This window comes from Sinohyriopsis cumingii, chromosome 10, assembly GCF_028554795.1.
Source record: "Sinohyriopsis cumingii isolate HCF-2022 chromosome 10, ASM2855479v2, whole genome shotgun sequence".
Taxonomy (NCBI): Eukaryota; Metazoa; Mollusca; class Bivalvia; order Unionida; family Unionidae; genus Sinohyriopsis; species Sinohyriopsis cumingii.
The window spans coordinates 3,380,450-3,400,321 of record NC_142970.1 but is presented as its reverse complement, the minus strand read 5'-3'; the positions used below and the strand labels follow the sequence as shown (position 1 = coordinate 3,400,321).

The following is a 19,872-nucleotide window of genomic DNA, read 5'->3' as shown; positions in this document are numbered from 1 at the left end:
GATCAAAATCACTTGAGAAATAAAGCCCCTACAGATATAAAAAGGTCAGCCAATTGTATGTAAGATCCCCTCAATACTCATCCCATTTGTCCCTAAGATCGTCATGATGTAAATCTGCCTGACAGAAGACTATTTAACAGATGCAGGAGAAACCCTTTATCTCTCATCTAAAATTAGAATGATATTAGCCCGTATTCCAAGTTTGATCAAAATCAGACATAAGAATATGACTCCAGAGTGGTAACAAGATCAGGCAATCAGATGCAAAATCACCTCATTAATATCAGAGATCCTGATAAAAAAAATCACACCAAGTTTGACAAAAATCTGACCAGAAATATGAGTGTTGAAATATTTTACCAATAAAAGGATCTATTCAGGTGTATGGTTTAAATTCCTCTGCAGTGTTGTTGATATATGCCACTATTCAAAGTTTACCACAGGAAATATGGCCTCCAAAATGGCAACAAGCTCAGCCAATCAAATGTAAGATCACCTGATTAGTATGTATAGATCTTGCTTGTCATTAAGCTTGAAAAAGATCGTACCAAAATTATATAAGCTGATATTTGAAGTTTGATCTCAAAAGATTCTACATGTAGCCTCTCTCTTCAGCTCTTACTCGGTATCACACTCATCTGATAACGTAATCAGCCGTAGACAAATCCACTGCCCTGGAGAGAAGGACAAGTAAACATTGTTGCCAAGCAACTATTTTCTCATCTGAAAATCAAATCAAGCAACTGAAAAATATGAATGAAAAATGATCATCTTTTACTTTTCAGCAACAAATATTATATCATGAATTAATTCCTGTGTACAGTTACTTACAGTAGGGTGCCCCAATTATCTCCATATAATTCCCCACTTGAGTGTTGACTGATTTCTATCAGTAACAACCTGCACTAATCCTTAAGTGTCTATCACTCACTATCTGATGAAGATATCATAGTCCATACTACCAGTCCCTTCAAGGTGAATTCTTACAGAATCAAGACAAATTAATGTTTGTTTTTTGATAACACACCATCATGTGGTAGTGGCATCTTTAACCTTGATGCAATGAATGCCTACAAACCTGTATTACACTTTTTTTGTTGTTCTGCTGAAGAAATTGTTAAAAGCATCTGACAAATGTTTCTGCTGACAAGTTAAAAGTGTATGGCATGTAGACAGGATAAAACCAATCACAGCACACTACATTACTGGCTTGTGAGATAATGACTAAATCCCATTTGACATTCACCTGACAGCGTACTACATTACTGGCTAGTGAGACAATGACTAAATCCCATTTAACCTGACAGCAGATTAACAAGAACATGAACTGTAATGCTAGAAATACAGACATACATAAAATATCGACAAGTGTCTGGTCAGAAATGGCTAGCTACAACAAGCTGACAGATAAGAAGACACAGTCATATAAAAAAAACTGATCAATTACTTCCTGACCTCAAACAGATTAAATAGGTGGTGAATAAACATGAGTCGCACTTTCCATTAGCAGAACTGATGGTGCATTACAAGTGTGTATGTGTGTGTGTCATTTGTATTTTTAACATAGCTTTGTTTTAAATTCAGTTATATTGCTTTGATATCCCCAGTATGGCAGTTTAAAGTGATGTCTGTGGGGCATCATGCCGCAGACATGTTGCATCATGTCCAATCTAGTCATATCATGCTGTAGACATGCATCATGTCCCATCTAGTCAAATCATGCCACAGACATGTTGTATCATGCCCCATCTAGTCACATCATGCTACAGACATGCTGCATCATGTCCAATCTAGTCACATCATGCCAGACATGTATCATGCCCCATCTAGTCACATCATGCTACAGACATGTTGCATCATGTCCAATCTAGTCACATCATGCTGCATACATGTTGCATCATGTCTAATCTAGTCACATCATGCCACAGACATGCTGCATCATGTCCAGTCTAGTCACATTATCCTGATATAAGTCATTGGGATGACAGTGATGTTCGAACCCACAACCTCCTGCATCCGAGGCAGATTCTCTAACCACTTACTGGTAGGTCACTGGAGAGGTGAGTTACAGGTATTATATATGTTATATAAATTAGGACTATATATATGACAAAAGTTGTTGAATAACTCTAAATATCTCTATCCTCGCTTGATGATGTAAGCCCATATTTCACATCTAATTAAAAGCTGACAAGCAATACGTCCTTAATAGGAATAATGATGTAAACCCATATTTCACATCTAATTAAAAGCTGACAAGTAATATGTGTTGAAAAGTATTAATAAACTCAAACAATTTGATTAAGATCAAATCTTTAATATCTGTTAATGTCATTAATGGATTCTTCATAGACCTGATGATAACATTCTACGGTCCTCCCTGGTATCCCATGACCTTGCATCAGATCACCTCTGCATTATATGCCATCTTGACGTATCAGTCCCTAACCCTCCACCTGTATCTGCTACTAAGAGAAACCTCCGTATGATAAATAGAACCAAACTAATGCACCAAACTAACTTAACAACTTGCTTACCTCCTACCTCAGAACAACTCAATAACTGTGTTAATTACTTGACAAACATGCCCCAGCTACCAAGTGCAGAGTATCAATTCAAAAGTGTTCTCCATGGTATAGCAATGTTAGGGACCAGCTTCGTACTGCTTAAAAGAGATTGCCATAAAGCTGAGATGCTCTGGCTTTCCACCAGACTCACTATTCATAAGCAAATCTATGAAGTCGCTAAGAAGAATGTCACAAATATAGTCCATGCAGTGAAATCAGCCCACTACACTACTAAGATCATGGAAAGTTCCAGCTGCAAAGAGCTCTTCAAGATTACTAACAAGCTAATGTCAAAAGGAACAAATCAACACCACTTCCAACTACCTTCTCTCCAGTTGACCTTCCGGACATGGTTGCAAATTTCCTCCATGACAAAGTACAAACCAATAGAGATAAGCTTGACACCACAATTTCAATTGACTCGTCGTCACCATACAGTTGGGATACAGAATTTCAGTGGCAACCATTAGCAGCATCTGAACCTGTCTCTATGGATTTCATACGTACATTCGTGATGAAGAGTGCACCAAAGTCATGTGAACTTCATCCAATTCCAACATCACTGCTGCTTAAGTGCTTAGATCCAGTATTGCCTTCACTAACTGATGTTATTAATTCCTCTCTCTCATCCGGGGAATTCCCATCATTTTTCAAAACTGCCATTGTAAAGCCTCTGCTGAAGAAACCAACACTAGACCATAACGATTTAAAGAACTACCAACCAGTTTCTAATCTCCCATTCATATCAAAAATCTTAGAAAAGGTTGTTCTATCCCAGCTTGTATCTCATCTAAATTCAAACAGTCTTTTTAGCAATGTACAATCTGCATATCGCCCTTGCCACCGTATTGAAACTACTCTTCTAAAAGTAGTTAATGACATTCTCTCTGTGTTGGATAGCGGAAAGATTACAGTCCTCTCCCTCCTTGACTTGCCTGCAGCACTTGACACAATAGACCATGATATATTACTTCACCGTCTCCAGCATGTATTTGGCATTCATGATACAGCCTTAATGTGGTTCAAGTCCTACTTGGTCAACAGGTCACAAATTGTATCTGCAAATGGAACACACTCCAGCCCAGTTGATCTATGTTGTGTTCCACAGGGGTCTGTTCTCTTCATTCTGTACACTCAGTCGCTCTCAAGTGTCATAGATTATCATCCAGTGTCTCACCAATTGTACGTTGATGACACCCAAATATACAAATCTAGCCACCCAACTGAAGTTGATGCTACCATCCAAGGTGTAGAGAGGTGCATTTCTGATGTGAAATCATGGATGACATGTAACAAGCTGCAGATGAATGATGATAAAACTGAGGCCATTCTGATCACAACACAAAGACTTTCTCATTCACATCCTTTACCTCAAACAATAAATAGCAACGCCAACATTAAATTCACACAATCAGTACGAAATCTAGTTGTTACTCTGGACAGTACTCTAACATCGCACCAACATGTCATGAACATATGCAAGGCTGCATATCTTGAGCTGTGACGCATCAGCTCAATTCGCAAATATCTTTCAGTTGATGCCACTAAAACACTTGTGTGTTCATTAGTACTTTCAAGACTGGACTATTGTAACTCAATTCTGTCTGGTTCATCTCAATATCTGCTCCAGAAACTTCAAAAAGTTCAAAGCACAGCTGCTCGGATCATACTTAGAGTACCACGATCAGAGCACACCTCGCTGCTCTGTATCCTACACTGGCTATCCATTCGATCCAGAATCAAACACAAAATTTGTTCTCTGTGCTAGGTTTCACTGTCGGACTCTAGTCCAACATACCTATCCGACCTCACCCATGTGTACACACCAGCAAGACACTTACGCTCCTCTTCTGACAATCGTATACTCATTATTCCCACTATGAAAACAAAGTCATTTGGACAGCGTTCTTTTGCATACCAGGGCCCAGCAACATGGAATGAATTGCCCACTGAACTTAGACACAAAGACAGTGATCACATTCAAGAGGGCTCTCAAAACTCACTTATTTTGACTGCAAGAACAAACTTAAAGACCTAATAATGCTTCCTACCTGAAATATTCTCAGCTGTTTTTTTCATTTTTTTAATGTTTTTCTAATTTCATTGTGTTTGTTTTTGTAAAAATATTATTATGTTTTTTTTATCTTATAGGTATTGTCTAATGTTGTAAAGCGCTTAGAGCTTCTAAAGATTAGCCGCTATACAAAGTCCTCATTATTATTATTATTATTATTATTATTATTATTATTCATTATCAAACTCACTAAACTCTTAGTGATATTAGCTTACATTTAAAGTTTAAGCAAGATCAGATCAGAAACATTGCCTCCAGGATGGTAAAAAGCAATTTTAAATAGGTAAAACAATGGACTGAAAATAATACACAGATAACAAGGCCATGCCAATAAGCTCACTTGGCAATACAAGCACACAAGGTACATGTAACTTGCAAAGGAATCATTTCTAATGACTCTCTGGTTTTAAACTATATAACAGAAAGGAAGTGAGACCAACAATGAGTAAAATTCAACAAATAATCAATTTGCTTAGAATACAAAATTAAAGTTCAAAAGGACTCTTACAGTATTATGATTTAAATTCAAAATAATCCTTATGTCCTATCACAAGTCCAAAAATATAAAATGTTCCGCATGAAGTCCAAATGTCTTGAATGTCTTGATGTACCACAAAGATATAATCCAGAATGTCTTTGAAAGATTCCTCATTAATCCCAAATTAATGTTTTAAAATTAAAAAAGTCAATGAACACTTTTTCCAATGAATTTAAATTATTCCTCTCAAATTAGGCACAAAAAAGGCGTTTCCTACTGCACTGGTTAAAAATTCTTAAAATTTTAATTAGAGTAGTTAAGTACATTTTTTTAACATTACTATATATATATATATATATATATATACTAAATGATTCAAGCACTGGGCAAAACTGGCTAAATTAGATGCACAAATTACAGGAATGTTAAAAAAAATTTGGTTTAATTATTATTTTAAACATTATATATACATGTACATGTACCAGTCTCTACCATACTGAAAAAAGCCATTGAACATGGGGGAAAAAAACATTATACAAATATGACAAGCAAATAATAGACAATTACACACCTGTATCTGGTGAGGTTAGAATGATGATGTTCTTGTAGACAAAAGATAGGACTCTGGCTGAGGCCTACAAAATGTGTATGAGGAGAACAGTTCTACGTCTGTGCTGGGTTTGGTAGGGAATATGTCTGGTTTAGGTGATTTCTTTGTTGTTGTTGTGGGGTTTAACGCCATTTTTCAGCACACAATAGGCTATACATGGCGGCCAGTATTAATGGTGGAGGAAGAACCCGGAAAAACCCCAGAAAGAACCACCGACCCATGAGAACTACTGGCAAGCCTTCTCACATACCCACATTGGCCGAATCCGAGACTCGAACCCACGCAGACAGAGGTGACATGGCAGTAATCTGTAACGGACAGCACTTTAGACCACTCTGCCACTCAGGCCCCCCTGGTTTCAGTGAGAAACCTTCTAGAGGAGAGAGGTAAGATTTTATTAATTATGTTGAAAAATTTGAAATACTAGGCTTTGTTGAAACATGGGCAGAAACTATTGATCAGTTTAATATTAACGGTTACATAAACTTTGATACTGTAAGAATTAAATCACAATCTGCTAAAAGAAATTCAAGCTGGGTATCTCGGTTTTTGTTCGTGAACCCCTCTTCAAGCATCTGAATATATCTAGAGAAAAAAAGTGACTAAAAAAATATTATTTAGTTAGTTCTTTCATCTAAGGCTAGCATACTGAAGTGGAACTTAATTTTTGGATTTGTCTAATTTTCACCTGAATACTCCTCTATTTATTCGGAAGAAAATGTATATGCAGTGGCAGAAAATGAGTTAGCTCATGTAAAAATTCAATGCGCTGACTATAAAATCATAACTGCAGGCGATTTTAATGCCTGTACCGGAATGGAGCTAGACTTTATCAAATATCATAGTATTATTGACCAATTTCAAGACTTTAATTATACAGAAGACGAAGTATGACTGGGCTAATCAAGACGTAAGAGAGATAAATCACTATGTAGAAAAACTTGTACAACTATGCCAAATGATTGGATTGAGAATCACCAATGGAAGATGTATATCAGATAAAGGGATAGGAAAATTTACATGTCTGCATGGCTATCTGGCCTAAACAATAGATTATGTCTTAGCCGATGTATGTGTTGTAAAAATTATATCATCCTTTGACATAGATGATAGGTTGGAATCAGTACACATGCCCATTGTATTTTCACTTGTGTACATCTTTAAACTAGAGCAAAATGCTGCAAGTGTCTCTGAGGGTAACAAAATAAAAAATATGGAACAAAGAAGAAGGTCTATCTGTTATCCAAAATTGTGAAGATCAATTATCTCTATATATGATCAAGATTATAAATGATATAAACAATAACAAACTTAATGAATGCATCAAAACAATTACTGATATTTACCATAATGCAGCAAGCAAAATGAAAACAATCAACAGAAAGCAAATTCTAGCTGTAACATCTCCAAGAAGAATCATTAAATGTCAGCCTTGGTTTGATACAGATTGCACAAATACCAAAAACAAAGCCTAGAATATCTAAAACAGTTTAGATTAAAACGTACAAGTGAATCACTTGAAGATTATAAAATTTATAGAAGTATGTAGAAATCTCTTACAAGCAAGCAAAAGCAAATGAATTAAAACAGCAACAAATATAGCCTTTTATCTGTATCATACTCTATAGATACACAACTTTTCTGGCGCCTTGTAAAGAACCCAAGCACTGGTAGGCAAAACCGTATCTGCAACTTGGTTGAATATTTTTCTGAATTATTTAATTTTTCCAGTTCTGTTGAACAGATACAGGAAACTGAAAACATTCAAATAATTCACAAGACTTTAGATAGAACAATCAGTGAAGAGGAGATACGCCAAGCATTGAGTAAACTGAAATATAACAAGCATTGAGTAAACTGAAACATAACAAAGTCGGTGGAATAGATGATTTATCCAGCGACTTCTTTATATGTATGAGCAACATAATTGCATCAATATTAACAATATTATTTATTTCTCAAGTTGGATATTATCCAGAAATTGGTCAATGGCTGTCATCATACCAAGTTTGAAGAAAGGGGATGCAAATGAACCCTCCAATTACAGAGGCATTAGTCTACTACCAATATTAAGCAAAGTGATTTTAAATAACAGAATAAATGAATGGGGGGAGGAAAACCAAATACTGAGTGAAGACCAAGCAGGATTTAGAACAGGGTATTCCACAACAGATAATAAATTTATATTATATACATTAATTTGTAAATATTTAAGATAATGTAGGGGTAGGTTCTATGCAGTATTTATTGACTATAAAATAAGCCTTTGATAATATAGAGAGATGTTTATTGTACCAAAAGCTAGTTGGTGAAAATATTAGTGGAAAAATGTTAAGAATCATCAAGGCAATTTATATTGACACAAAAGCATGTACCAAGTCCAACAGTCTTATTACTGATGTGTTTAATTGCCATTTAGGTATGCGCCTTGTGTTTTATCACCTTTACTCGTCTTTATTTTTGAAACCCTTTTTAGCTGAAGGAAACAGGTGAGTGTCTGTTGAAACCTTAGAACTACTTTCACTGTTGTATGCAGATGATTTAGATATCTTTGCTGACACTGCTCACCAGTTGCAAAATATGTTGCATACATACTGCCTAAAGTGGAAATTAAAGGTGAATATGGAAAAAACAAGAGCACTTGTATTTTGCAGGTGTCTATCTCAGAAGTTACAAAAAGTGGTACTATGGCCATACAGAGGTGGCTATCTCAGAAGTTACGAAAATGTGGTACAGTACTATGCCCATATAGACAGCGTTTCCCTTTACGCACACTTGTGCATCAGGGGCGCACGCTGGATAAAATTGACGCACACATTTTGTTGCCGTGCGTTTTTCTGACGCAAAGGATTTTCATAATGTGGTCAGGATTTATTTAATACTCAATGCATTGGACGATGAATTGCATCGTGTATACTTCGAGAATAGGCATTGATTGGTTCCCCGTTTTGTTTGTTCCTTGCCTTGCGCTCCTCTATTCGTATAGCAGAGTGCAATGCAGGGAACAATCGAAACAATGAACCAGACTAGCATAGGCAATGTTATGACGGAGTAGCTTCCCCTAATCTCGCAATCTCTCACGCGATTTCCATCGAGCTCAGCAAGTCATCATCTAGGGGGCGCTCACCAGATAATATGTACTTTTGAGAGAGTGACGTATGTAAGGTGAAGTAGTTCGCATTTAAAACATGCACAATGGAGAGAATGTTGGCATACCTCTATGCTACATTAATGTAATGTGGATGATATTTCTTTTGGATATTGTACTTTTGGAAATTTTACATGATTTAAGCACACCTTGTGTTAAAAAATCAGCCTGAATTAGTCTAAAGTACACTATACATAGCAGCTATTAAAATAGGGAAAATGAATTTTGCCAGACTAGACAATACCAGCTTCTGAAAGTGCAATGAATGAATTACCAAATATATAAAATGTAAAAAAAGTTATCGGCTCTTTTTTATACAATTTACCTCTGAAGTTCAGGAAGTGAAAATGACCAAGTAGAGCTAGCACTTTTTTGAAAGGTACACATCTGAAGTAAGGCCAAGCTGTATACTTTATAACCCATAGTACACCCATCAATCATACACCAAAATAAAGGGAATTAAAGGTTCTTTGCATTATACCTAAGATATACAAGGTCTTTTTTAAATAGCCAGTATAACCAGTGAGTAAAGCCGGGGAAATTCTTTTTCTTTAAAATCCTAACCCTATGCAAAATACGAAACTGTAGAGCGCCACCCTAGATGTTTAATCTCACTGCTTGCTGCACTAGAAAGTGATCTCCAGATTAAAACGATGTGCACTAAAAATAATTAGTGAAGAAAGTTAAAGAAGCAGAACACAGAAGAGTAACTGTGGATCTAACTTTAATTAACAATGGAGACAATAATGCCCTTGACTGGAATATGGTATTCATACATTAGGATTACCAGTGTGACTTATGATCGCGTGATTGCGAAAACTGCAAAATGTGAATAATCCTTTCTTGACAGGGTTTTAGAATTTTTAAAAATTTGCCCTCGTTTGCCACAAGATATCTGGAGAATACATTATAACCCAAGACATTCGTTCACAACAAAGAAATCAGTAAACTTGTAGAGACAAATGTGTTATTTGGATTACAAAGTCAGCGGGTCATTGCATATTTTGTTGGTTTTTAACTTTGCTGCAATAAAAGATAGATCTTAAAGTTCAAGTGTAACTTATTAGAAAGAGGAATCATTATCCTCCTTGATATTTAGATAAATATGTTCTAGGACGAAGTACATTGAAACCGATGATAGTACACATTTTATGAAAGGCAGTAATTTGACTGCCATTTTGTTAAAAAGATTTATTTGGCTTTTTGTATTGGCTTGTATGTACTGTGTTGGGCTATAATATTGCTTCATATTGATTATAAGGAGACTGTTAAAAGTAAGACTTTAAAAGAAAAATGAACTAATACAATTTTTTTGAATGGACAATGCATTTGTTTTTTAATTGTGCATGTTGATTTATTTGTATGTTTAGAGAGAGAGAGAGTATGTTGTGCAAGTTGCAATATCCTATTTCAAGCTGAAAAAGTACGAGTCATATGAAAATTTGTCAGAACATTTTTGACCACCATATTTTTTATTTGACCCCCAGTTCTGACACCAAGGGGTTTTTTTGATCCTCAATTTTACACCCCTGGGGGATACACTGATACAGAGGTGGCTATCTCAGAAGTTACGAAAAAGTGGTACTATGGCCATACAGAGGTAAAGACTGAATCCGATTATAAGTATTTAGGATGCATATTTTCTTCAAAATACTCTTGCTATATGTGCCAGAAAAATCTATCCTTGCAGGTGTTGAAGGTCGTGCATATACTGAAACAAAGTCTTTCAAAATTTGGCAGATCACCTGTAACTGGATTTCTTTGTCAGTTTGATGCAAAGATAGCTCCAATACCTAATTATGGAGCTGAGGTTTGGGTGTTTAATGATGCCAATGATATTGTAAAACCTCATTTGACACTTGGTAAATATATCCTTGGTACATCTAAGTCTACTCCAAATGCATTCGTATATGACAAATTAGGAAGAATTATATGCAGTGTGTAAGATATAAACGTATTTTGAAATATTGGCTAAGAATGCCAGAAGACAGATAACCTAAACAATGCTACAATTTACAGTTAAGATGTGGGGGAGATTGTGATTGCTGGGCTATGTTAAAAAGCTTCTACTTACATTTGAGTTTGGCACTGTTTGGTGTAAATTATGAAAATATATTTCTTAGACTGTTCAGCCAGAGATGTGAAGATATTTTTAGGCAAAAGCTGCAGATGAGATTAAGTCAGTGAAAAGACTGCACTTTCCCAGGTCATTGGGAGTAGAATTTACTTGTCAAAAATATCTAGAATTGTTGGCAAATAACGATCTTTGTTATGTAATCACTATGCTTAGAGTGGGGAACTTACCAGTCAGAGGTAATACCGGAATATAAGAAAGTATCTGCTATGAGGAAAGATTGTGTCAAATTTGTAATGATAACATTGAAAATGAATTCCATTTTAGTACTGATGTCCGCTATATAGAGAAATATGAAGAAAATACTTACCCACCTTTGTATATAAAAATCCAACTTTAGACAAATTTAGGTCCTGTATACACAAGGATAGAGGTAAAATTCTCATGACTAATTTAGCAATGTTTAAATTAAAAGCCTTAAAGATTAGAGAAACCATTTTATCCACAATTCCTACTACATAAGACTTTAGATCAATATCAAAAATTTTGCTCCACACAAGTTTTACAGTCACCCTTACATCTGTTTGTTTGATTACTGTGCAGTATATACTTATATCGCACCTATATTTAAAAAAAGCAATAATTATTACTTTCATGTATATTACTTATTATAAATACGATGTTCTTTTATTATGCACTATAACATCTTTTTGTACCGCATGATGTATGGATATGTATCATGGGCCAGTGGCCTTTATTACAAATAAACACTAATTCCAATGATATATATATATATATATATATATATATATATATATATATATATATATATATATAATGTACTAAGCCCTCTAAGTACTGGGCAAAACCAACTAAGATGCACCAATCAATTTCGGGAATTCTTATTTTTCTTTTTAATTTTAAATTTTTTTATCGAAGGGAGAAAAACAGATAGTGTCAGCAACAAAAATCAGGGATGGTTGGCCAACTAGAAATACACATATTTGTTTTTTCCTTATATCTTAATAAAACCAAAACTGATTCCACAGTCTGATCTTAAAACAGGAATGAAGACCTTGTTTACAAACCTCTATTTATAGTTCACTCGACCTAAGCTTCAACCATTCTCCAACAGAAAACCCCATGAAATTGTAAACAAGATACAAATTAAAGTAAACATATTGTCTACTCCTTAGAATCATGACATAAGTCTGGTACACGCAACCCTCAATCATGACATAAGTCAGGTACACACAACCCTCAATCATGACATAAGTCAGGTACACACAACCCTCAATCATGACATAAGTCAGGTACACACAACCCTCAACCATGACATAAGTCAGGTACACACAACCCTCAATCATGACATAAGTCAGGTACACACAACACTCAATCATGACGTAAGTCAGGTACACACAACCCTCAATCATGACATACGTCAGGTATACACAACCCTCAATCATGACAAATATCAGAGACACAATATAAATTAAATGTGTTTGTGTGATTAGGATTTATAACATAGGTTTAACAATTTTTCAGTCATATTGCTAAATAGGCTGCAGTGTGGCAGCTTATAGTGATGTCTAGCACTGGGGCATCATGCCACAAACATGTAACATCATGTCCCACCCAGTCACATTATCCTGACACCAGGCCGACCAGTCCTAACACTAACTCTGAATGCTGAGCACCCAGCGAGGCAGCTGTTAGTACCATTTTTTTAAGTCTTTGGTATGACTTGGCCGGGGTTCAAACCCACAACCTCTCGCTTCCAAGGCTATCTTGTTTAATAATCATGTACCCTGTTTTAATTTTTAAACCATGTGCTCCCACTATGGTAATACAGTTTACCCTTGTTGCATAGGTTTCTATTAATAGCTACATTTTAACATTTTTATATATTTTGCTAGGAATATGATCACAATCTTGTCTGTCAATAGTCTTATACACAGGGAAGAATGGCCAACACTACTCCCTACAGTAAATGATAATATCCAGCCTGCCCATCTGGATGCAGTCTTTTTATTGTTGTTGTTGTGGGGTTTAACGCCATTTTTCAGCACGATAGGCTATACATGGCGGCCAGTATTAGTGGTGGAGGAAGAACCCAGAAAACCCCGGAAAGAACCACCGACCCACGAGAAGCTACTGGCAAGCTTTCTCACATGCCCACATTGGCTGAATCTTAGACTCGAACCGCCGCAGACAGAGGTGAGATGGCAGTGATCCGTAACGAAGAGCGCTTTAGACCACTCGGCCACTCGGGGCCCTGCAGTCTTTTTAAGCTTGGCAGCAAAAATATCATTTTTTCCAATTCTCTAAATATGATTGGGTTCTAATATCACTGAATAGGTCCATAATTAACTAGCTTGGTTGAATTATGGCTAATCTGTTATCGAATTAAAACTTGAGGTTAAGATTCAACATGTGTACATCTTCCTTCCGCTAGTGTATACCTTCTTTCAGTGCCTTGACATCGACAAGTGTACACCTTCCTTCAGTGCCTTGACATCGACAAGTGTACACCTTCTTTCAGTGCACTGACATCGACAAGTGTACACATTCTTTCAGTGCACTGACATCAACAAGCATACACCTTTCTTCAATGCTCTGACATCAACAAGTGTACACCTTTCTTCAGTACCCTGACATCAACAAGTGTACACTTTCATTCAGTGCCCTGACATCAACAAGTGTACACCTTCTTTCAGTGCCCTGACATCAACAAGTGTACACTTTCATTCAGTGCCCTGGCATCAACAAGTGTACACATTCTTTCAGTACCCAACATCAACAAGTGTACACTTTCATTCAGTGCCCTGACATCAACAAGTGTACACCTTCTGTCAGTACCCAACATCAAAAAGTGTACACCTTCATTCAGTGCCCTGACATCAACAAGTATACACCTTCTTTCAGTACCCAACATCAACAAGTGTGCAGTTTCATTCAGTACCCTGACATCAACAAGTATACATGTTTCTTCAGTGCCCTGACATCAAGAAATGTACACCTTCGTTCAGCTAGTACCCTGACATAGATGTGCTTGCACAGAAATCAAAACTGTACAGACAAACAGGCTCTTTGGATACTTTTATCAACAAGTACATCTAGTGACTGACAAACTGGCACATGTATAAAGTATTAAAAGGAAAATGATTTTCACTGATACATAAATGGGTAAAATTTTAAATGACACACCCCATTCCACTATTCCCTGACATCATCCTTCCAGGTGTTATGATAACATTGTTTTATTTTCATGTCACTGCAACACATGGAATCCAGACCTATCTGAGTTATAAAAGTCAGCAAGCCGACCCAAAAACTGGACTTACCTTATGAAAATCTGAACTTGTCCCAAACATAAAATCTCAAGATATAATTAAGTAAAATGATAAAATAAAAAAATATGGAAATCACATCCTATTTAAATTTTTGTTTTCCTTACATTTTTCTAAGCACCTTAAAACCACATGCCAATAATTGCAACTCAAAATGTACAGTATATGGAAACAATACACATAGATAGATATGTATATTAGAAAGAATTGGAATGCCAAGATACTTAGAAGAACAAAAGCAGACAGACACATGTTGTTATGTACATTTAATTTATATTGTGTGCTTGATTTTTTCCATACCCAAAAACTATTCAAGTTAATACATCTACATGAGAAAATTTGAAAATGACCTTGACATTCACTTCAAGATGGAAATCACACATAATATATGAAAGAAACTGGCCAGTTGAGTAAAAGATGAATGTACTACATATAAATGCTAAATATAGGTGTCGACATATGTACTGTGTGCAAGACTGAAATGTACAAAGCTTGCAGAACATAAAGCATTAGGAACTGAACACATCTTCCTGTCAGCAACAAAGGCTCACACAAAGCTATAGTTTTATGTATTTTAAACAGACCACCAACAATAAATAAAATTGTTTGCATCTTGTATCCCTTTTCAATATTTGGGCTTACTTGCAAGCAAGTGCCTTGCAATATTGAGCTTGTCCCAGGTGTCAAGCAAGTGGATTTGTAAATCAATGCAATATAGCTTTCTACAAATGCAGGAGACACACATGGAAACCTGATATATCTATATATAATATAACTTTCTGCAAATGCAAAAGACAAAAGGAAACCTGATTTATCTGGATACCATCTGGCTTTCTACAAATTCCAGAGAGCCACATGGAATCCTGTCATATCTGGGAACAATAGATTTCTAGTGATGCAGGAGAGACACGTCAAACCTGGCATATCTGGGTACAGTTGCTTTCTATAAATGTAAAAGACACATCAAAACCTGGCATATACTGGTACAGTTGCTTTCTATAAATGCAGGAAACACATCAAAACCTGGTATATCTGAGTACAGTTGCTTTCTATAAATGCAGAAGACCCATCAAAGCCTGGCATATCTGGGTACAGTTGCTTTCTATAAATGTAAAAGACACATCAAAACCTGGCATATACTGGTACAGTTGCTTTCTATAAATGCAGAAGACACATCAAAACCTGGCATATATTGGTACAGCTGCTTTCTATAAATGCAGGAGACACCTCAAAACTTGGTATATCTGGGTCCAGTTGCTTTCTATAAATGTAAAAGACACATCAAAACCTGGCATATATTGGTACAGTTGCTTTCTATAAATGCAGGAGACACATCAAAACCTGGCATATCTGGGCACAGTTGATTTCTACAGATGCTTGAGACACATCAAAACCTGGCATATATGGGTACAGTTGATTTCTACAAATGCTTGAGACACATCAAAACCTGGTATATCTGGGTACAGTTGCTTTCTATAAATGCCAGAGAGCCACATGGAATTCTGTCATATCTGGGTACAACAGATTTCTACAGATAGATGCAGGAGTTATACATCAAATCCTGTCATAATTGGATACAATTGTTTTTCAGTATATTGCTGCATTTCACATCATCTTTCCATGTGCCTGCTGAAGGAATGCAGCTGAACAGAAAAAGGATTAGGTATATTATGTAGACCTTAAATATGTCGCCTAATTGTGTGGCTTATGTTGGTATTACCTGGCAATTGCTACTATACAGTGATATAATCTGGATTAAGGAAAAGTTTAAACAATGTAATATCCAGTGTATTCATTAATTTTACAAATAAAAGGGTTTTCCACAAAAATAGGAGTTTTTTTAAAAATATTTTCTATGTTTTTAAAAACTTTTATTGATTTATTAAATATAGGCATGTGCTAGCAGCAATGTTGCTGGGGTAAATCCCTGAACCATGACACCTAATGATACCAATGGATATCATTGGTAACAGTTAAACACTCACACATTTTCATTTTTGTGTAACTGAACCCAAAGCTGTTTTTCAAAAAACTCATTTCAATTAATCCTGGTTCTATATGTGAAAAGTCCCCTCAGCAAATTGTCCATTCTCATAAATGTCTATCTCCAAACTGTCTCCAAATTGTCCCCTCTGCGAACAGTCCATTCTCATAAATGTCTATCTCCAAGCTGTCTCCAAACTGTCCCCTCTGCGAACAGTCCATTCTCATAAATGTCTATCTCCAAACTGTCTCCAAATTGTCCCCTCTGCGAACAGTCCATTCTCATAAATGTCTATCTCCAAACTGCTTCCAAATTGTCCCCTCTGCAAACAGTCCATTCTCATAAATGTCTATCTCCAAACTGTCTGTTCTCCAAACTGTCCAGATATCACCTCAAACATGTGTCCAGATATCACCTCAGACATGTGTCCAGATATCACCTCAGAGAGGTGTCCAGATATCACCTCAGACATGTGTCCAGATATCACCTCAGACATGTGTCCAGATATCACCTCAGACAGGTGTCCAGATATCACCTCAGACATGTGTCCAGATATCACCTCAGACATGTAAAGTTTCATTTACATCTACTACTGATACAAAAATGAATTTCAGAACAAAGGAATTCCATACATTCTGTCAATAATTTGTGTGCAGAAGTGGGGGATCTCCAAATGGTGTTTTGGGGGTTGATCCAGATGATCTTTGCTAAATTGTAAGTTAAAATGTACCAACTTTTCATCACTTTCAGTGTTGCTACAAATCATGTACTTAAAGAAACCAATGAACAACAATTCTTTATGGAAAAAGAAGGACTCCTTTCCAAAGACGCAAATTTAAGAACTGATGAAATGAAAAAGTTTTTTTTTTCTGAAATAAAACAAGAACGAATAGCATAATCGAGACGTGCATTTTCAACAAAAAGATAGGAAAAGGCTACATAAAATGAGCAATTCTTACCCCTTTCTCAAATGGACAGCTAAAAAATCCTCAGCTAGTGCTGTACCAACGTTTGAAGATGCCTGAATATTTTGATATATAATAATTTAATCTGTCAAAGTTTCCTTAAACTGTCACAGGTAATTGTTTCCCCCTCCCAGCACCTGTGGCATTTTATGCCCTGTTGACATTGCAAGTTTTCATAGGATCTTCAAGTAGCTGGACTATTTAGGTTTATCCTTCAATGTTGTAGGTGGCACTAGGAATGTATAACTTGCCTTATTTATCATTATATGTGAGCGCAGTATTCAACTACAGTCTGTTTCTATTTTTATAGTTTGGTAAGAATTGCCTGTCTGCCTGACCATTGATTATAATATATATCTGACCAAGTCCAATGGGAAAAAGAAAGATATAGTAAAATATGGAGATTTTTGCATGTTGGATTTACACAAGAAATTTCCCTCAATGATGCAAGAAAAATGTATGCATCCACAAAATATCAATTTTATAAGAGGATTAGTCCATTTAATTGTTAAAAGTATAAGTAGACTAGTCCAATTAAAAGTCAAAAAAGAAGGGCTATAAAGCAAATGATGACCTCTTTAAAATTATGTGAGTAAGCAGTAATCAAAGACAAATCTACATGTACAGGTAGATTGCATCAATTGAAAAATGAGATCTAAATTTGTGTTTTAATTCAAAACTTATTTTCTACGATTTTGTTGAAAACGGATCCTTAAATGATAAACCTATCCATGCACATTACCCCACTATCTCCACATAAACAAGATTCTTGAGAGTCTTAGATTTAGTGGGATTGTGTGCTGTTTCAAAGAAAATAACAAAACCATTTGCAAAATTTCATGTTCAAACCAAAACAAATTGCTTCCTTATATTTAGCAAGAAATATTGCTATAAGTATGCTACATCAATACATCTCCACTGGGGTATAATCCTAAAATAGTTAAGTCACTGTTACCTATTTTTGCTTGTAGTGTAATGGTGCCAAACAAACTGGGCTAATGGCAAAACAATGTAATAACTGAATCTAAGCTCAATGCAAAACAAAAAAATAACTCACTGGGACCTACTTTTGCCTGTGGTGAGCAGTACCCTTCAAAATGAATACACTATTAATTTCATGACTATAAATACAAGTATCAGAAAAATGTTCGTAACTGACTTATTTTTTTGATTGTGGAGAGCAGTGCCCACCGTGATGAATATACAGTTGTAGCTGTTTCACTGTAAATACAACAGTATCTTTCTTACTTCATGTTCAAGTTGGGCAGCTGTAGATGTAGGACAACATCAGTTATTATGATTAACTTTTCTAGTCAGTGACCTTGATCTTTAAGTTTCAAGAAAATTAGTAGGCTTCTTTCTTACCCAAAGTGCAAGTCATCTATACAGATCAGTAAATGTTGACATCAAGTATCATAACAGCACAAACAACAGTATCAAGAAACTTTGAAAATTAAAAATTTACCACTGACACCTACACCAAGAACAATGATGATAACAGAGTTACCACTGACACCTACACCAAGAACAATGACAATAATAATCTACTACTGACGCCTACACCAAGAACAATGAAGATAACAGAGTTACCACTGACACCTACACCAAGAACAATGAAGATAACAGATTTACCACTGAAACCTACACCAAGAACAATGACAATAATAGATCTACTACTGACACCTACACCAAGAACAATGCTGATAACAGATTTACCACTGACACCTAAATCAAGAACAAAGATAATGAAAGTGATCCACATGTCTTGCCAATGCTTCAAAGTTGAGAAAACAATTATGCAACTCAATCATCTAATGCAATGGATATACATAAATTAGCGAATATAACATGCAGATTATCCAAGTTTTTCCCTACCATGCACACACATCTCTGCGTCTTCATGTTATATAATTTGACTTTTACTTGTAATACCTTGTTGTAATAATATTTTAAAAGACTTGTTCCTAGTCCAAGCAACACACGAAGTTTGAGATATTAAATGAGTCTAATGCTGATTATACAGTTATGTTTTACACGTGAGCTAAATTTTTTGGAAGTTTAAAGACGACATAATGACAGGACAAGATCAAGATCAACTTAATAAAATCAGCCTAGAATATGAACTTCTACAACGCAATAAATCAATGTCAATAATATTAAAATATGAGTAATTAGAATTTCAATATACGTTGAAAAACCTCTATAACCTCGGATCAGTATCCTTCATTGACAGTTAAAACCTATGATGCTGTCTGATTTGCTGTCATAGATTCATTGCTAAATGAGTCAACTTCAGGAAGAATTTCACATTTACAGAATCCATTGCAAATAGTTACTGGTGTTCTTCTTGCCCAAGCCGCTATAACCTAACTGACTGCATTGTTTATTATATAATCAGGTGTGTAGTTCAAGCCATCTGGCGATTATTTACGGGTAGATGATTATTTTATTGACATTGAATTAACGGATAGGCACTGCTTTGTTCCTGCATTCAACAAAGAAAGCACTTGGCTTTGTCATGGAATGGCTGAGACTGCTCAAGATGAGAAAAATAATTTTGAATTGACCCAGTTTGATTGAAACGGCTCTGCTGCAGTATGCACTTTTATCAAAAGGAGCAAT

The 19,872-nt window shown here is 35.7% G+C and overlaps 1 protein-coding gene across 7 annotated transcripts in view; it reads right to left on the bottom strand.

Moving 5' to 3' along the window:
• The window catches only part of LOC149789501 (advillin-like), a 169,852-nt gene that overhangs the window by 119,135 nt on the left and 30,845 nt on the right, over positions 1–19,872 (bottom strand). Inside the window, exon 1 of one of the 7 annotated variants that reach the window (XM_089971535.1) lies at positions 17,245–17,265. The exons of 4 other annotated variants lie outside the window; for them this stretch is intronic. The gene's annotated coding sequence lies outside the window, so the exon portion shown is untranslated. Of the gene's footprint in view, positions 1–360; positions 518–831; positions 937–17,244; positions 17,266–19,872 lie in introns of those variants that run through there. 2 more of the 7 variants (XM_089971533.1, XM_089971532.1) reach the window with 2 other exon arrangements.